General features: G+C 39.7%; 1 protein-coding gene across 2 annotated transcripts in view; it reads left to right on the plus strand.

Annotated features, from left to right (window-relative positions):
- Positions 1–19762, plus strand: part of TANGO6 (transport and golgi organization 6 homolog) — a 242515-nt gene that overhangs the window by 143847 nt on the left and 78906 nt on the right. The gene's annotated exons all lie outside the window — the stretch shown is intronic.

Raw genomic sequence — 19762 nt, forward strand, 5'->3', positions numbered from 1 at the left:
AGGGTGCAGTGAGCCAGGATTGCGCCACTGCACTCCAGCCTGGGGATAGAGTGAGACCCCTATCATCTGTCTAGAGTGGAGAAAATTCAGTCCCAAATTCTGCTCTGACAGATACCTTCTTCCAGCCAGTTGGAGAAAACAAAGGAAAATTGAATAATTGGATTTATCTAGCAGGCTACGGTGAGTTCCAATTGGCTTCACCTGGTAATTAAGATGAGGGAGAAAGTTTTAAACAGCTGCATATTTTATAGGCTGGCCATACCACAATTGACATCATTTATTCAACCATTTTTCTGTGGATGGGTATCCATTTTTTTCTATTTTTTTTCCTATGATATACAGCTCTGCAATATAAATTCTCATCTATGTGTGCTAATAAAAATATATTTTTATATGTGTATATCTTGTATACATGTACATGTTAAAGTGCTAGAACCTTTATTTCTTTTGGGTTGATATTCACCAAAGTGGAATTACTGGGTCATAGGCTATTTAAATTTTAAATTTTGTTGCTGTTGTTCTTGCTGTTGTTGTTGTTGTTTGGGGTTTTTGAGACAGTCTTGGTCTGTCACCCAGGCTGGCATGCAGTAGCATGATCTCGGCTCACTGCAGCCTCTGCCTCCTGGATTCAAGCAATTCTCATGCCTCAGCCTTCCGAGTAGCTGGGACTACAGGCATGTGCCACCATGCCTGGCCAACTTTTGCATTTTTAGTAGAGACATTGTTTTGCCCTGTTGCCCAGGCTGGTCTCGAACTCCTGGGCTCAAGCGATCTGCCTACCCTGGCTGAATTATAGTGCTGGAATTATAGGCATGAGCCACTGCACCCAGCCTTTAAATTGTTTATATACTAACAGATCTTTTCCTAAAATTTTAAGTGACATGGGGCTTTTTAAGCCATCTGCTATGTCTTTTGTCAAATAAAGAAAAATATCTTTTGAAAACTGTGTTTGTTCAAAGTGAATGGATGAAGAAAGTCCTTTGATATTATTTTGTTGTTTGTCCTGATTGCACTGTGGGAAAAGAATTTGTTTTTGTGGGTTTCATTTGTATTTTCCTGGTGACTAATTATACTGAGCAACTTTTCATATGCTTATTTTCTATTCATGTATCTCTTTTGTGAAGTAACTGTTGAGATCTTTTTGCATTTTTTAATTGGGCTAGTTATCTTCTTATTACTGAGTTGCGAGGGTTCTTTATATGTAGTGGAACCTCTCTTGACCCCACATCTCCTTCTAACTGTCACCCTAGTTATCTGGTCTCCTCCAGAGTAAAATTCTTGGGAAAGCTGTCTGCCTTGCTGCCTCCACTTTCTCCCTCCCCATTCTCTTCCCAGGACACTCTAATGGGTCTTTCATCCCCAACATTCCTTTATCCGCCTAAATATTGACAAGCCAGTGATCAGTTATTCCTCCTCATATGACTCAACTTTCCAGTAGCACTTGATATGTTTGACCACCCCTGCTTTTTGAAATGCCTTCTTCTCCAGGCCTTCCTGACAATTGACTTGCCTTTTTCTCCTGCCACCTCAGAGCTGCTTTTCCTCAGTTTTCTTTGCTGGCTCCTCCCCCACTAACAGATCTCTCAAGTTTGGAGTCCCCCAGGGCTCTGCCCTTGGTCCTCTTCTCTCTTCCATGCACATAGTGCTACTCAAGACATTAACTTTTATGAAGCCCATTTTATAAGTGTTTTTAATAGAAAAAAATCCTAAGAAATTTTTGTTTACCCATTTTCTCCCATTTTTTCTTCTAGAATGTTAATGATCTTAGCTTTTATGTTTCAGTCTGTGACCTGTTTCAATTTTTCAATTTAATTTTTGTGTTTGGTGAATGGTTAGAGTTTAAGTTCTCTCTCTTTTTTTTTCTCTTTTTTTTTTTTTTTTTTTTTTTTTTTTTTTTAGACAGGGTCTCATTTGCTCTGTCTCCCAGGCTGAAGTACAGTGTTACGATCACAGCTCACTGCAGCCTGAAACTCCAGGGCTCAAGTGGTCCTCCCACCCAGTCTCCCAAGTAGCTAGGACTACAGGTGTGTGCCACCACGTACAGCTAATTTGTTTTTTGGTTGTGGGGGGACAGGATGTCACTCTGTCTTCCAGGCTAGAGTGCAAAGCCATGATCACAGCTCACTGCGCCTCGACCTCCCAGCCTCAGGTGATCCTCCCTCCTCAGTTTCCCAAGTAGCTGGGACTACAGGTGCATGCCAACACACCTGGCTAATTTTTGTATATTTTGTGGGAATGGGTTTTCACCATGTTGCCCAGCTGGTCTTGAACTCCTGGGCACAAGTGATCTGCCCACCTCGGCCTCCCAAAGTGCTAGGATTACAGGCATGAGCCACCACGCCCAGCCCATGATTCTTAATCTCCATTTTTGGCTTAATAGCTCTACTTCTGTTTAATTTTTTAATTTTCATTCTAGGACTTTACACATATATTAGATTTTTTTGTTCTTGTTCTTGTTCTACAAGAACAGGCTCTGTTCAATTTTTTTTTCAATCTTTTTCTCTCTCTTTTTCAGATTTAATAGTTTCAACTGATCTATCTTTGGGTACATGGACTCTTTCCTCTGTCATTGCCATTTCACTGTTTAACTCATCCAGTGAATATTTTATTTTCGATATTGTATTTTGCATTTCTAGAATTTGTAGTTGGTCCCTTTCTCTTTTTTTGTTGCGATTTCCTCTCTTTTTGTTCATTAGAAGTGTATTTTCCTTTATTTCATTAAGCATAGTTATAATAGCTGCTTTAAAATCCTTATCTGATAACTAAAATATCTGGGTCATTTCAGTGTTGGCCACTGTTCATTGTCTTTTTCCTTGAAAATGGTTTATATTTTCACATAATTAGAAGTTTTGGATTCTGTACTAGACATTATGAATATTATGTTGCAGAAACTGTGGTTTCTGATATAATACCCTGAACAGTGTTAAATTTTTGTTTCAACAGGCAATTAACGTAGGCTGAAATGGCAAACTTTGTCATGCCTGTGGTGGGCAGCAGCTCAAATCTCAGTTCAGTTCTTTTAGCCTTAGCTGCTGCTTTGAGTCTACTCTATGCATGGTGAATTTTAGCACATTTTTCTGAGATCCAAGAGATAAAATAGGGGACTGTATTCACCCACCTGAATCTTTATCTTATTCATGATCTTCGTCCTGCTTGTTTTCTGCTTTGGAGTACATAAAATTAAAAGAGATGAAATCTTATTCTCTCTCTTTTTCTCTCTTTCTCGCTCTGTGTGTGTGTGACTCTTGCTCTGTCACTCAGGCTGGAGTGCAGTGGTGCGATCACAGCTCAATGCAGCCTCAAACTCCTGGTTCAAGTGATCCTCCCACCTCAGCCTCTTGAGTAGCTGAGATCACAGACATGCACCATCACACCTGGCATATTAGTCTGTTCTCACGCTGCTAATAAAGACATACCCGAGACTGGGTAATTTATAAAGAAAAAGAGGTTTAATGGACTGACAGTTCCACATTGCTGGGGAGGCCTCACAATTATGGCAGAAGGCAAGGAGGAGCAAAGCCACATCTTGCCACATGGTGGCAGGTAAAGAGAGAATGAGAACCAAGCGACAGGGGTTTCCCTTTATCAGATCTCATGAGACTTACTTACTACCACGAGAACATATGGGGGAAACCGCCCCCATGATTCAGTTATCTCCCACCAGCTCCCTCCCACAACAATTGGGAATTGTGGGGAGCTACAACTCAAGATGAGATTTGGTTGGGGACACAGCCAAACCATATTACCTGGCTAATTTGTTTGTATATTTCATAGAGACAGGGTCTTACTATGTTGCCCAGGCTGATCTCAAACCCCTGGACTCAAGTGATCCTCCCACCTCAGCTTCCCAAAGTGCTGAGATTATAGGCATGAGCCACCATGCCTGGCTACCATTCTCATTCATCGTTGAACTCAGACTAGGTTCCATGGCCTGGCTTAGCTCAGGGAGTCAAGATCATGAAAGGATACATATGCTGTGTTAATGGATTTGGAGTTTATGTTGATTTTATAAAATGGGAGCCATTGAAAGACTTTAAGGAGGAAAGAAGTAATAATAATTATATTCTGGCAAAATTACTTCGGTCACTCTGTGAAGGATGACTTAGAATGGGACAAGACTTGAAGCAGAGAGACCTATTAGGATGTTGTTGGGGCAAGAGATGATGGTAGATCTCGAACAAAGGCTTACACGTGATAAAGACAGAAAAAAGATGTCCCCAGATAGGAAAGAAAGCATAAGAACAAAACAGAAGTGGGATGTATATGGTGAGAATGAAGAACTGAGACTTAACCTGTCCCTCTGTTGAGGCTGTGTTGGGTACCTTGGGGAAGAAAGGCTAGATAGACAGGGTAGAGCCATACCACAGACAGCTCTGAGAGCTGAGCAGAGGAGTCTAGACTTGCCATGATGGCCATTTGGGAATCACTGTAGATTCTTAAAGGAAACAGCATGATGATAAATGTATAGGTATGTGGTTGGCAGGGACATGAAGGATGCTGAAGAAAGGAGAGCCTGGGCTGGGCATGATGGCTCATGCCTGTAATACCAGCACTTAGGGAGGCTGAGGTGGGTGGATCACTTGAGGTCAGGAGTTCGAGACCAGCCTGGCCAACATGGTGAAACCCTGCCTCTACTAAAAATAGAAAAAGCTACTAAAAATAGAAAAAGAAAAATTAGCCAGGTGTGGTGGTACACTCCTGTAATCCTAACTACTCAGGAGGCTGAGGTGGGAGGATTGCTTAAACCTAGGAGGGAGAGGTTGCAGTGAGCCAAGATCGCACCACTGTACACTCCAGCCTAGGCGACAGAGTGAGATTTCATCAATAAGTAAATAAATAAAAATACAAAAATTAGATGGGCATAGTGGCATGCATCTGTAATCCCAGCTACTCGGGAGGCTGAGGCAGAAGAATCACTTGAACCCGATTAAAGGGAGGCAGAGGTTGCAGTGAGCCAAGATCATGCCACTGCACTCCAGCCCGGGTGACAGAGCAAGACTGTCTCGCAAAATAAAAATACAAAAGAAAGGAGAGCCTGGAGCCGGAGAGAAAGCTGGGAGGTGGTTGTGGTATTCCTTGACACAAAGAGATGAGGATTTTGGTTAGAGGAATGGCTGTGAAAATGGTGAGAAAATGTGAATACTATAAGCAATTCAGAGGAATAAATGAGAGACCATCATCTTTTTTTTTTTAAACATTTAGTGAAAACGGGGTTATAATCCACCCAGCAACTATTCTCACAGAACTATTGAGAGGCTCAAATAAAGTAATATATATGAAATCGCTTATAAATAAATGAGTATCATCACAGAGATCTATTTATCACTATATTTAGTCTTCTAGTAGGGTTGCCAGATATCAAAGTGGGGAGGTGGGACCATCTACAGTGGCAGCCACTGGGCAGGTAAATAAGAATTCGACATATGGACTTAACTTTGGAATGCATTTTAGTTTTCTTTAACAGAAGTGCTATCTGTGACCCTGGAGTCATAACTAACTGGGTTTTGATCTCGACTCTAACCTTTAGTAGCATGGACAAGTTATATAACTTCTTTGTTCCTTATCTGTAAAGTGGGGATAATTCTATTAAATACCTGATAGGATGGTAATGAAATTAAATAAGATAATTTATGTTAAGTGTTCAGAACCAGTGTCTTTCATGGTAAGGGGTGAATAATTGTTGGTTGCTATTTTTTTGTTGTTATTTTTGAATGAATACCTCATATTGCTGCATTATGCCAAGGCAAAAGCCAACCCTAGTAAGTAGCCCTTCAGTTGAGTAAAATGTGTGATCATCCTGTTCTACTCCAGAGAAAAATCCAAGTACATGTATTTGTTTCTGTGACAGCTGTTCCTTGTTTGCTTTTCAACAGAGATTCTTTGGAAATTACTCATCTTTCCAAGTCATTCTTATATCCTTTTTCCCTCTCAAATCAAGCTTTGTATTCTATGTTAAAAAAGCAGAAATCTGGCCGGGCGCGGTGGCTCACGCCTGTAATCCCAGCACTTTAGGAGGCCAAGGCAGGTGGACCACCTGAGGTCAGGAGTTCAAGACCAGTTTGACCAATATAGTGAAACCCCGTCTCTACTAGAAATACAAAAATTAGCTGGGCGTGGTGGCTCGCGCCTGTAGTCCCAACTACTCTGGAGGCTGAGGCAGGAGAATCGCTTGAATCCGGAAGGCGTAGGTTGCAGTGAGCCAAGATGCGTCATTGCACTCCAGCCTGGGTGACAGAGGGAGACTCTGTCTCAAAAAAAAAAGAAAAGAAAAAAGAAAAATCTTATCTTTTATAATTAGATCTCTTTAAATAGATTCAAGTGGATATTGCAGTTCTTTTCTAAAAATCACCAGCTGCAGGAATCACTGGCTTAGGAGACACAAGATGTCATTGGCAAGGGGTTCTTTCTTTAAAGATAACAACATAATTATGCTTAGATGTTTCAGCATTTTATTCTGCTGTTATTTTTATTTTCAGTGTCTTCATACTTTTGTCTTCTCATCTCACTATTCTAATTCAGAATAAATTAAAGCATTCATTTGGATTCTAATTCAATATATGTATGAGAAAGAACACAGAATAATGAAGCACCTGATTTTCTCTCTGCAAGTTTTGAAATAGATTTTTGCATTCATTTTGACTTACGGACTTGCAAGAGAGTAAACCAACAGTGTAACTGAAATACAGTATTCCTTGTAGGAAGACAATGTTACTTAATTTTCCTCTCCATGGCTTGATATAGTAGGAATTGATTCATAGCACTTGAGGGATGGATGATCTGTTAATAATTTAAACATGAAGTTATAGTCTCAATCCACAGGCTTCCTGATTTGTGTTTGTCAATATTATGAGGCTAACCAACTCTTGGGCATGCTTTAATGAGTTTGAACTTTTATATATCTAATTAAATTAATTAAATCACTGGAATAGTTTTAATACTTTCATGATTACAGAATTGTAAAGAGAGTCTCCTTCATTTAAAATATCTAGGATTTTTTTCTTCTTTCAGTTTTTAAAATAAGTTATCACAAACCTAGAATTTTTCCTTCCTGATTATTACATTTCTGGACTGTGTTATAATTTCACCCTTCAAGGAAGTTTCTGGAGGCACTTACTGTCTGGAGCACACTTTTCAGGAGAACCAATCTGTTTGTCTTCTTAGTAACACACTAGGGCAGAGTCAGTTATTGTAGATTTTCCTCATAGGGTAACTTTGTGTAAACTGAAAGCTTATGCACTGATTAAGCCAATCTTGGAGTTCAATGAGCTGTTGAGATGGAATGAGTAATCTAGTTAATACGTAACTATAGAAGTCCTGGCATCTCCTGTTTCAAATTGTCTATGTTTCTGTGTTATTTTAGTTCATTGAGTTGCCAAAAATCCAGTAATACAAAGCATTTCCTGTACATTGTTTTACTCTGAAAGATATTTATTTATGGATTTTATTTGCACATCACTCTGTTTTCTGAAGAAACAGAAAGAAAACATCCTTTTGCAAGTCTAAGTGTAAAGTAGGGCCTCTGTGTCTTTTTTCAGTGCCCCTCACTTACCTCTTTTTTTCTTCCCCTCTCCCATTTAAAACTTCCCTCTACAGGTCCTTACCCAGGTTTGACCATCTCTAGAAAGTAATCAAATTTCAGACATTGCCCTACCTTCAAATCTTTCTCTTATTCTTTCCCAGCCTATAAGAAGCAGGTAGCAGATATACTAATATTTGCTAAGAGGTGATGGCAGCCTCCTATTGTGTGGCCATTCTTGGGATTTTTTTTTTTTTTTTTTTTTTTTTAAAGACTGGTTCTTGCTCTGTTACCCAGGCTGGAGTGCAGTGGCACTATCATGGCTCACTGCAGTCTCTACCTCCTGGGCTCAAACGATCCTCCCACTTGAGCCTCCCAAGTAGCTGGGACCATGGGCGCACACCACCACATCCAGCTAATTTAAAAAAAAATTTTTTTTTTGTAGAGATGGGGTTTCACCATGTTGCCCACGCTGATCTCAAACTCCTGAGCTCAAGCAATTCTCCCGCCTCAGCCTCCCAAAATGTTGGGATTACAGGAATGAGCCACGGCACCCAGCTTATTTTGTATTTTCCATAAGGAGACTATTTAATGCAAAGGAATAAAGTTTGAATGATTAAATATAATCTGAGGCAATACAGTCTGCTAATAGAAGAAGAATTTGAAGATAAGAAGATCTCTCTGTCTCTTTAAAACATTCTTGGTAGGTTACTTACACCAACAATAGTATCAAGTTTCTTTTTGTTTAATAACTTGTCCCACAGGGATCTTCTCATGGTCCCAATCTAAGCCTGTCAAAGTCTATTTACATATAATTTGCATCTAAATCATTCCTACTTGTGTGGTCTGTGTGTGACTGGAAAGGGAAAGCTTAAGAGCCCCTGAAATCTTTGCTAACCCACTCCTAGTTCAGGGTCACCTCTTGGTTATATTACCTTACAGAGGAAATGAATGAAGAAAGCAGCAGATCAACAATTAGCCTTAGGGAGAAAAATGGGTCCTGACATGTAGACACCAGTAGGGGGAAATCTATCCAGGGACTACCCAGCATTTTTGCCCAGTGACTATTGTGACCTGTGTGCCTGGCAAGCCCCATCAAGACCAGAAGATGGCTTTGGCTCCAACACTCTGCAGTGCTCTAATATGTGCATCCATATAGGGCTTTAACAGCTTTCACAAGGCCATTATCAGTCATCCTTTATGGTTAGGAAATCGGAAGTGTTCCGTTCTTTCCACTTTTGAAAGTGGGAAAGACGAGGGGAATTTTTTCTCCTCTCCAGACTAGAATGAATAGGATTCCAGCCCTTAACCAAGACTACTCAGTGCCAATTCTGGTGTTTGCCCATGCTGGAACTTATTTCCATTGTACCCTGTTATTTATGCACCATTTTAAGACTAAGTCACTGGCTTCTCTTCTACCCATGCCTTACGAAGTTAAACAAAGAAAGATGAAAATTGCAAGGACCTTGAAATGTCAGAGATGTGGGGCAATCAGTTGGCTGCATTTTAGTCCTTTGTTTTAGGACTTAAAAGGGATGAGCCCCTTCTAAATTTTACTTTCTTATTTGTGATACAGGGTTAATAATATTTTGTTCTACCTATCTCAGATTCTTGTGAGGTTCAAACAAGATAATAGACATATAAGTATTTTGCAGAAAAAGAGGCTTACAAATGCACACAGCATTGTTTTATCCCACAGCATTTTATGTCTGGGCTGCACTGTAGCTGCATACATTATATTGACTAAGATCCCTCTTCTGTTCATAAAGGGCTATGTGAGGAGGGAAACTGAAGTCAGAACAGAGATGATTTCCCCAGAGCTGCAGGGGAAATTCAAGGCTGAAAAGTAACTGTTGTTAATAGATCAAAATTTACCTACGAATTTTTTAATGATGAATTTCATCAAAAATTAATTGCATTTAAATTATTTAATTCTCTAAATGGCTTTTGGAGAGGAAATCCTGCCTGTCAGGATCTGCCATGTCAATCTAATTTCCTTTGGACCTTGACAGAAATTGTAAACTGTGTTGACTCTGGCTCACATGTGGCAATAAATTATATTCATGAAATGTTACAAGAAACCAGTGATTCTTCTATTATATTTCTTAACAGTAGTGAGGTAGAGTTCTAGGCCCTGAAATGCAGGGAAAAAAGAGTAGATGTTAGCGAGCACAAAAAAGGGGCACATGAACAGAGTCAGATCTATATTTTGTCTCCTGTTTCCTCATTGACTGGATCAACAAGATGTTTCTGCTGAGGGCATGTGGCTCTCCAGGGTGTCATCCCTAGAGATCCATACACTTTAGTACCCAAGTAAATGGCATCCAAGACAGGAGGAAAAGTAGTTTTTCTGGATCCCTTTTTTCAGTAACTGATTTAAGGAGGTCAAATATGTATTGCATCCTTTGACCATTTTATGCTTTTACCTTTTTTCTCCCCAAAATATTTAATATCAAACCGAAAGTACACAGAGTACAGTCCTGGAGAAAGGAAGAGCATACTTCAACTAGTTAGATTACAGGGAGGATTTAAACACTCTAATTGAGATCCTGGAGCCTGGAAAGAAGATTAAAATTCAAAGATACACAGAAAAAGACTCCAGTTCTTCATCTCTACTTCAGCCTGGTCCATAGAGGAAATGAAATAAAGAACAAAAGAGATTTGGATTGGGCGAAACAAAAAGGTTGGAGCACAAAGGTTTTTAACTTCTGGCATAAGATCTTAACATCTGTGGGTTAATGTTTGTCACATGTGATTTGATGCAGCTATACATGGAAACTGTGGAATATTGGACCAAATGGCCCACTGTGTTTAAGTGTCACAGGGTGAATCCCAAAATTGGGGTTCAGCCTAGGCGGCCATGAGGGTTCTTGGCTTCACTGAGGAAGGAATTCAAGAGTGAGCCAACAGAGTAAAGTGAGATCAAATTTATTAAGAAAAGTAAAGGAATAAAAGGATGACTACTCCATAGGCAGAGCAGCAGCACAGACTACTTGACTGACTATACTTACGGTTATTTCTTGATTGTTTTCTGAACAGGGATGGATTATTCATGAGTTTTCCAGGAAAGGATTGGGGAGTTCTGGAACTGAGGATTCCTCTCCTTTTTAGACCACATAGGGTAATGTCTGGACATTGCTATGGCATTTATAGACTGTCATGGTACTGGTGGGAGTTTCTTTTAGCATGCTAATGCATTATAATCAGTGTATAATGAGCAGTGAGGATGACCAGAGGTCGCTTTTGTTACCATTTTCTTTTTGGTGGGTTTTAGCCGGCTTCTTTACCACATCTCATTTTATCAGTGGGGTCTTTGTGACCTGTATCTTGTGAAACCAGTCCCACTGACCTCTTATCTCATCCTGTGACTAAGAATGCCTAACCTCCTGGGAATGCAGCCCAGCAGGTCTCATCCTCATCTTATCTAGCACCTATTCAAGATGGAGTCACTCTGGTTAGAACACCTCTGACATATTTCCTCCCTCCCTTTTACAAGGGCACCCTTAATCCTAAGGGTTGTAAAGGGATGAAGATCCATCTTCTGTAACTTCTTCAGGCTGAACAGGGGCAATGATATTCTTACCTAATTATTAGGGTCTCTTGTATTCAAGGTAGAGAAGAGCTCAATGAGAAAGTGTTGGTATGGTGAGGGCCATTCATAACTGAGTCTCAACAGAAGGTATAATCTGGAAGATTCCTAAGTGTTCAATTTAAGAAAATGTTGAGTAGGCTTATCCTGCATTCCTACACAAAGAGTACAATGACAATATATTCCACAGTAGTAAAGCAAAATAAGTGAAATTATCTCAAGTAAACTAAATAAGAAGGCTTTTCATGAACTGGGCAGTTGTAACCAAGCTGATATGAGGTCATGCCCAGAATTAGAATGCTCATCCAGATTTTCACATTACCCATCCCTATTGTTTCTTCTGAGCAGCAGCCAGAGATCACTGGTTGGTTCACAGGAGTAAGCAGGATCAGTCTAAATTGCAGAAAAAATTCAAAAACAATGGATGCGATTAGAACCTAATAACAGGTATACCATAGTTTTTGAATCATAATTTTTCTCTCTCCAGTCTCCATTTTTACTAAAGACAAATCATGGTAGAACCAGTTTGTTTGCAGGCCAGGCACGGTGGCTCATGCCTGTAATCCCAGCACTTTGGGAGGCCAAGGCAGGCAGATCACAAGGTGAGGAGTTCGAGACCAGCCTGGCCAACATAGTGAAACCCTGTCTCTACTAAAAATACAAGACATTAGCCAGACGTGGTGGTGGACACCTGTAATCCCAGCTACTTGGGAGGCTGAGGCAGGAGAATTGCTTGAACCTGGAAGGCGGAGGTTGCAGTGGGCCAAGATTGCGCCACTGCGCTCCAGCCTGGGTGACAGAGTGAGACTCCATCTCAAAAAAAAAAAAAACCAGTTTGTTTGCAAAATAAGTTTTAGTCTTATTAAACTTGGCCTGATCATGTATATAAAGTGCAGCAACAGTAATTATTTGCCATAGAAACTCCTTTTTAAATTGTCTTTGATGAAACATTGTTCCATAGGAATCCCAGACTTTATTGATTGATTGAGACAAGTCTCACTCTGTCACCCAGGCTGGAGTGCAGTGGCACAATCTTGGCTCACTGCAGCCTCAACATCCCAGGTTCAGGCAGTTCTCCCACCTCAGCCTCTTGAGTAGCTGGGACTACAGGTGTGCACCACCACACCTGGCTAATTTTTGTATTTTTTAGTAAAGACAGGGTTTTGCCATGTTGCCCAGGCTGATCTTGAACTCCTGAGCTCAGGTGATCTCCCACCTCAGCTTCCCAATGTGCTAGGATTACAGGCATGAGCTACCATGCCCAGCCTTCTCAGACTTGTATAAGCCTTGAGTCCAGCCATGAATTCATCTGTGCCTGTAGATACTTGTATGAGTTGGGTAAATTCCTCTTTTCTTGAGATCCCAAGATAACCTGTATCTCCTGGGCCTGTCAGAAAGTGACATTTTTTACTTACTGCAGGTCAGGAACTCTGTACAGGGACTGTGTAGTTAAGGTATGAGGTCAGTTTTCCTAAGGGGCTTTTATTGGCTCTATAAGTCAACTTTGATCCCTTAAACAGTCTGTTTATATTTGAAAGCATGCTATTCCAGTCAAAACCTTGGTAAAATAACCAGTGTCTCTAGTTGTGTCCCATTACAAAAGAAAACAGATTCTTATTACACTTATTCAAATAACAACATTGCCATAAGTTAACAATACTCACAAATAATTTCCAAATTCTGGAGAAATCAGATAGAGAGAAAGAAACATGCTCTATATTTTGTTTTTGGACAAAAACTTTGTTTTATACTCCTTATAGGAGTATACTTTACTCAATTGTTGAAAGCTATAAATAGCTCAAAAGATTTTCTGACTCTGAAAAACAAAACGGAAAGGATCAGCAGTGTTTTAAGCAAAAAATCATAAAAAGATTATTTTAGTATTTTATTAGTTCAATCTATGCAATTAATTCCTGTTTTGCTCAATATCTATAAACACATTAGCTTTCCAAGAGAGTCTTGAAAGTTTTTTTCTCTGTTTTAGTGGCACACTTTCCAAAGTTATCAGAGATGTATATTGAAGAGTGCTTGTCAGAGTCCTATAGCTGATTACAAACCATCTTTTGTAGCGGATCAAAACAAGACAATTGTCTGTGGATGACAAAAAGTCTTAGGGCAGCCACAGTCAAAGAGGCGATTCGCAAGGAAATTTGGTTACCTCTGTGGCAGAAAATAATTTAGCATAACAATTATAATTATTACTGATAATGTACACTAAGTCATATCAGAATTATAGAAGTTTCACATAATTTTGGAACACATACCAGTAACACATTTATACAAATACAGCCCAAAGAAACTCAAATACCATTGTATATTTAACAGTGCTTCCTGTATGCTTTTAATATACCAAATATGTCATTTTTGGACTTTAAGGGACCTAATATCTAAAAGGAATAATTGGGTCAGAAAAAGACTTAATTTAGAATTTGATTTTGGGAACTTGTCAAATATCAAAGGCTTAAAACACTTGATATTATAAAATAGAATCACTGGTCGTCTATTTAGCTAAAATAACTCAAAGATTTCAAAAAGACAAAAACTTTTACTCATTGATAAAGGGAAGACTTAGCTTTCCAGACAAGATCCAATAAAAACAAAATGAGGCCAACTGAATCTCTTTTCTCTCCTCTTTTCTTCCTATAGTTTATTTTAAAGGCAAACAAAAATCTTTTTTTTTTTTCTTTTTTTTGAGACAGGCTGTCACTCTGTCACCCAGGCTGGAGTGCAGTGGCATAATCTCAGCTCACTGCAACCTCTGCCTCCCACGTTCAGGCAATACTCCTGGGATTACAAGTGCATGCCACCACACCTGGCTACTTTTTTGTATTTTTAGTAGAGACGGGGCTTCACCATGTGGCCAGGCTGGTCTTGAAATCCTGACCTCAAGTGATCTGCCCACCTTGGCCTCCCAAAGTGCTGGGATTACAGGCATGAGCCACCAAGCCTGACCAATATCCTTTTAATTTTAGTCAACTTGCTCCCACACAGTTCTTTACAAGGTTAAATTTTCACAAACCTTCTACAACTTGTTTAAGCCTTTAGTTTTATCCTATATTTTTAAATTTAAAATGATTCTTACACCCTCTAAATTAGACAAAATTACTTTATTTTTTGAAGAAAAAACACATTCTCATGCCTTTTTACCAAAAACATGTAATTTTAATTTCTTTAGTGTAAGAAATTTTAATTACATACCAGGTGCAGAGCCTAGGATACAGGACAGAATGGCCTATAAAGTCTAACTCTTTCCAGCACAGTTAGGGGGAAATGGCTCACGCTCTGTGTTCCCAGGCCTTATCCTGAATTAAATGGCTCTAACGCAAGTAAGTTGAACAATTACCAAAAGTCATAGAAATAGTTTATGACCTTAAAGCATTTAGCAAACCAAATTTTGAAGACATTTTTATTTTATTTTACCAGTAATCTTTAAACTCCCTTTGTTTTTAAAAGATTATTAGTCATGCACACTAAAAGGCACTAAAGTTTTTATTTTTCTAACAAAGTATTTAAGTCTTATTTTTCTTTGTGCCTATTATTTAGAGCTCTTTTATATAAACATCACACATACAACACATATAAATACACAGACAGACAGAAGATTCAGTAGTTGTAGGATTTCTCATTTGCCAGTTTTTAAGTTTCTCATTAAAGCCTGCATTTCTAGGGCCAAATAAGCAGGCACAGTTAGAAAGCAAAACAGATCCCCAAAAATCAAGGATCCCATTTTTACACTAGATTCTAGATTCCTAAAAAGAAAGGAACACCATGGGACCAGACAATGCAATGCTTTTACCATGCATTTCACTGAAAGACGTTCCCCCGAAGCTGGTGGCCAACCCAAAGCCAATCTGCCCATTCCGCATTTCATATCTTTTAGGTACCCAAGAGCACACTTTTTTCATTTAAATATGAGAAGAAAGAAGTATTGGCCTGTAGTAATAACCACTCACTGTAAGCAACTGCCATCAGCTATTCCTAAAAGTATATGTCCTACCTAGCTGTTATACACCAAAGCTAAAAGTTCTCTCATAATGCAAAATAATTTCTGATACCCCCAAAAGTAAAAAAAAGATAAAGTAATGTAATGCAAAACAGAGCAGAGCCTTAGATTTTGAGAGGGACCTGTCTACTTACAATTCTTGGAGTTCCATGAGGAAAACAGCTTTTTCTTCCAAAACAGGATCTGTGACATCTTCTATTTTTCTCCCAAGGAGTCCCAGGCTGTCAGAAATTACCATAGGTCCTCTCATGTGAGCATCAAGGGTAGCAAGAAAACGGACAGGAGAAATAATTCAGTTGACTGAGAAGAAAAACAAACCAAAAAAATAAGATCCAAGAAAAGGCATAAAGCCCTTTAATTTATATATATGTATAAAATTTGGGTGATATGGTTTGGCTCTGTGCCCCCACCCAAATCTCATCTTGAATTGTAATCCCCATAATCCCCATGTATTAAGGAAAGGACCAGGTAGGAGGTGACTGGATCATAAGGATGTTTTCCCCCATGCTGTTGTCAGGATAGTGAGTGAGTTAAGTGAGTGAGTTCTCTTAAGATCTGATGGTTTTATAAGACAGTTTTCCCTGCTCTTGCTTGCTCTCTCTTTGCCTGCTGTCATGTAAGACATGCCTCTTCCCCTTCCACCATGATTGTAAGTTTCCTGGGGCTTCCCCAGCCTGCAGAGCTGTGAGTCAATTAAACCTCTTTTCTTTATAAATTACCCAGTCTCGGCTGTGTAAAATGGACTAATACGTTGGGTATCTGTTTTTAATTAAGCTGACTTTTAACCATAGAGCACTTTAAAAAAAAAAGTCCTTTTGGGTCAGGTGCGGTGCCTCACGCCTGTAATCCCAGCACTTTGGGAGGCTGAGGCGGGCAGATCACCTGAGGTCAGAAGTTCGGGACCAGCCTGGCCAACATGGTAAAACCCTTTGTCTACTAAAAATACAAAAATTAGCTGGGTCTGGTGGCACACACCTATAGTCCCAGCTACTCGGGAGGCTGAGGCACCAGAATCACTTGAACCTGGGAGGTAGAGGTTGCAGTGAGCTGAGATGGTGCCACTACACTCCAGCCTGGGTAACAGAGCAAGACTCCATCTCAAAAAAAAAAAAAGTTTTTAAATCTTTTATCATTAAACTTTAGCCAGGACAAGCAGCTGACACCTCTGGCTTTTAAGCCCTTTTTTCCCCCCTCAAAGGTATTTTTCCAAGTAAAACAAAAAAAGCCTTAACGAAGGTTATGATTTAACCATGGATGCACAAGGTGTCTCCAAAGAGATGGCAAGCAGTTTTTATAAGATCTAGAATCATGCCTAAGGTAGCTCAGAGAAAAGAAAATTCAAGTCAGGAAATCAGAGGCTGCCCATAGAGGGAAAAAGAATAAATAAATGGCAAAAGTCCCACAACTGTCAAATCAAAAGGAATTCATTCCCTAAGCCAGGAGTTTAACCCAGGCCACCATCACAAAAGAGCAAAGCCTTAGCTACTGAGCTACAGCAGAAGGTAAGCACCATATTGTTTTTCCCAGGAGTCTAGAGCAGCCATTTTTGAGCTTGTGAAGAACATGCCTTTTCAAGGGAAAAGAAAACAAATTTTAGAATTAAAAGCCAGTATTTCTTTCAGTCTTACTGAAAGCAAACCAATACTTTAAAAAACGTGTTTTAACATAGGGGACCAAAATTTAGATAGACTGTTATAAATTAATTTTCTTTCATTGTGGTTTATTTAATTATATAAAAAAGTTTAATAAGTTATCTCTTATGAACTTTATCATGACTTACATAGACCACCTATGACATGCTTGGACCTTTTGACTTGTCCTATACTTTCTTCTTTCCTAAATAATCAGTCATTCTACTTTAGGACAAGAATTTACCATACAAGATCCTTTCTCACATAAAATTTCTTTTCTTTATAGCCTTCCTTATCAAAAATACATCTTCATATCCATAACTTTCTACTCATCTCTTTCCCCTACTTACTGTTTTTTTTTTTTTCTATCTTGTTTCTATTTTCTTCCTAAATCCACATTTTAAACCCCACTTTAAATAACATCTGAATTGGCAAAAAAAAATTTTTTTTTCAATAGCAGCATATCTTCTTTGGCATATTTTACATACAGAATTATATATGAATTTTTAGTAATCCTAAATTTTAATGAGTTTAAATTAAATGAACTTGAAAAATGCTTGGACTTATTTACTTAATTTATGAGTGCTCTTTTACTTATAAGTCAATTTGTTACCCTGTAGACAATATATAACATAATAAATGTAAATGCACGTAAACACAGCTAGACATGTATGCACACACATAAAGATCCAATAGCTTTTATCTTGAAACTCTAGTCATGAGATAGTAATACAAACTCACCGTTTCATAAAAGATAGCTAGATCCAAATTATTTCTTTTCTTTTTTTTTTTGTTTTTGAGATGGAGTCTCACTCTGTCATCCAGGCTGGAGTGCAATGGTACAATCTCTGCTCACTGCAACCTCCGCCTCCCAGGTTCAAGCAATCCTCCTGCCTCAGCCTCCTGATTAGCTAGGATTATAGACACTTGCCACCACGCCTGGCTAATTTTTGTATTTTTAGTAGAGATGGGGTTTCAGCATGTTGGTCAGGCTGGTCTCAAACTCCTGACCTCGTGATCCACCCGCCTCAACCTCCCTAAGTGCTAGGATTACAGGCAAGAGCCACTGCACCCAGCCCCAAATTATTTCTCTGACAAAATCGGGACTTGTCCACATGGCTAAACTTTGTTTGCTAATTTGAATTTGCTCCAGTTGCTTAAAAGGCACCTTAGTAGCAAGTCCTTCAGGACTATTGTCCCCATGTCTAACAAGGATCTTTACTAGACATAGAACTTTTTCTATCTGTCTTTCTATCCAGTTATCTCCCACTGCAAATTCTCACCTCCTGCATCGAAACATTAAATCAAGTGACAAGACGAGAAAATGCTGTTACAGAAAATGATAACTTTAGGGTAGAAAACAAGAAAAAGCAAGACCGGGATTCCCCTAGGGTGGGACTCTAACCCACAATTCTAGAGGGAATGCCAATTCCGAACACCCCAGAGCATCTGGCATGGATGACAAACAGTACCAAGTGCTGAAAACCCCAGAGCATCTTGGGAGTGTCCAACAGTGAACCCCAAAGGCATGAGACCTAACACAGTTGGGGGCCACAGTACAACATGACTCTGGCATCCCAGGATCAACACAGTGGGGGACCACTCACAATCAAGTGTCTTGCTTTAACCAATTGCTCAACTATCCAAAGCAAAAACTACAAACATGACAAAGAAAAAAGGATAAGCATGCAATTTGACAGTAAGAGCAGAAAAGTAAAATGGCCAATTGTTAGAAACTAAAGAGAAAATGTCAGAGAGAAGGGGTGACAGGGTGGGCTACTAAGGAAGTGGCCTTCCAGGTGTGCTCCCATCTGGGGCACCCAGACAATGGGAGGCTGCAGTCAGGCTCCCAAGCCAGAGGTCTTATGGCCACTTTCCCATCTACCCAAAATAAAGGACAGAGAATCCAAAATCGAAATTTAACAAAAGGTAGCGGCCAGGCATGGTGGCTCATGCCTGTAATCTCAGGAGGCCAATCCCAGGAGGCCAAGGCAGGTGTATCACCTGAGGTCAGAAGTTCGAGACCAGCCTGGCCAACGTGGTGAAACCCCCGTCTCTACTAAAAATACCAAAAATTAGCCAGGCACCTGTAATCCCAGCTACTTGGGAGGCTGAGGGAGGAGAATCACTTGAACCTGGGAAGCAGAGGTTGCAGTGAGCTGAGATTGTGCCATTGTACTCCAGCCTAGGCAACAACAATGAAACTTCGTCTCAAAAAAAAAGTAGCAAGTTGAATCCTCATTTTACCCAGCCCTTATTCAAGGTGGAGTCACTCTGGTTTGAATGCCTTTGACATAAGGACCTCCAAGAGTCTGAATCTGCAGTGTTTTTCTTGCCTCTGTTAAGAAACTTTTAAATAATACTAATATTTTTTCAAAAACAGAAACAATGAAAATTTAGAAGGCTTTTACAAATGTTACTCATTAAATGGCCGGCTCTGAAGCAGTAAAAACTGAAATTATATTGTCACCATCGTTTACTGACAAATAAGGAAAGGAAGAGCTGGCAGAAGCAACGCCAGTCAGAAAGCAGTGGGAAAGCCCTGGGTTCTGCTTGGCTGGTGGTGCAGGCAGGACTCAGTTCCTGTAGTGGGCAGATCACCGAAGAATCCAGATCTCCTGCCTCCTCTGTTTGAGGGGAGCAAGGATTGTGAATTGTCTGTGAGATTAGTCCCAAGCCTTTGATCTCTGAGTTTTTGGGAGGCAGGGATGTGTTTCTTATCAGATTGTGCTTACACACATAGACTGCTTCTTTTCTAGTATGTGAATATTTTTATATGTTGCTTCTGTTTTTCCAGCTTCACTGAAAAATAGATTCTCCAGTCCTCGTTCTGACCCTTTCATTCGCAAAATTTCATTTTTTAAAAAACAGACTTCTGGCTGGGTGTGGTGGCTCATGGCTGTAATCCTAGCACTTTGGGAGGCCAAGGAAAGTGGATCACCTGAGGTCAGGAGTTCGAGACCAGCCTGACCAACATGGCAAAACTCCATCTCTACTTAAAAAAAAAAAATACAAAAATTAGC

This window comes from Pan troglodytes, chromosome 18, assembly GCF_028858775.2.
Source record: "Pan troglodytes isolate AG18354 chromosome 18, NHGRI_mPanTro3-v2.0_pri, whole genome shotgun sequence".
Taxonomy (NCBI): domain Eukaryota; kingdom Metazoa; phylum Chordata; class Mammalia; order Primates; family Hominidae; genus Pan; species Pan troglodytes.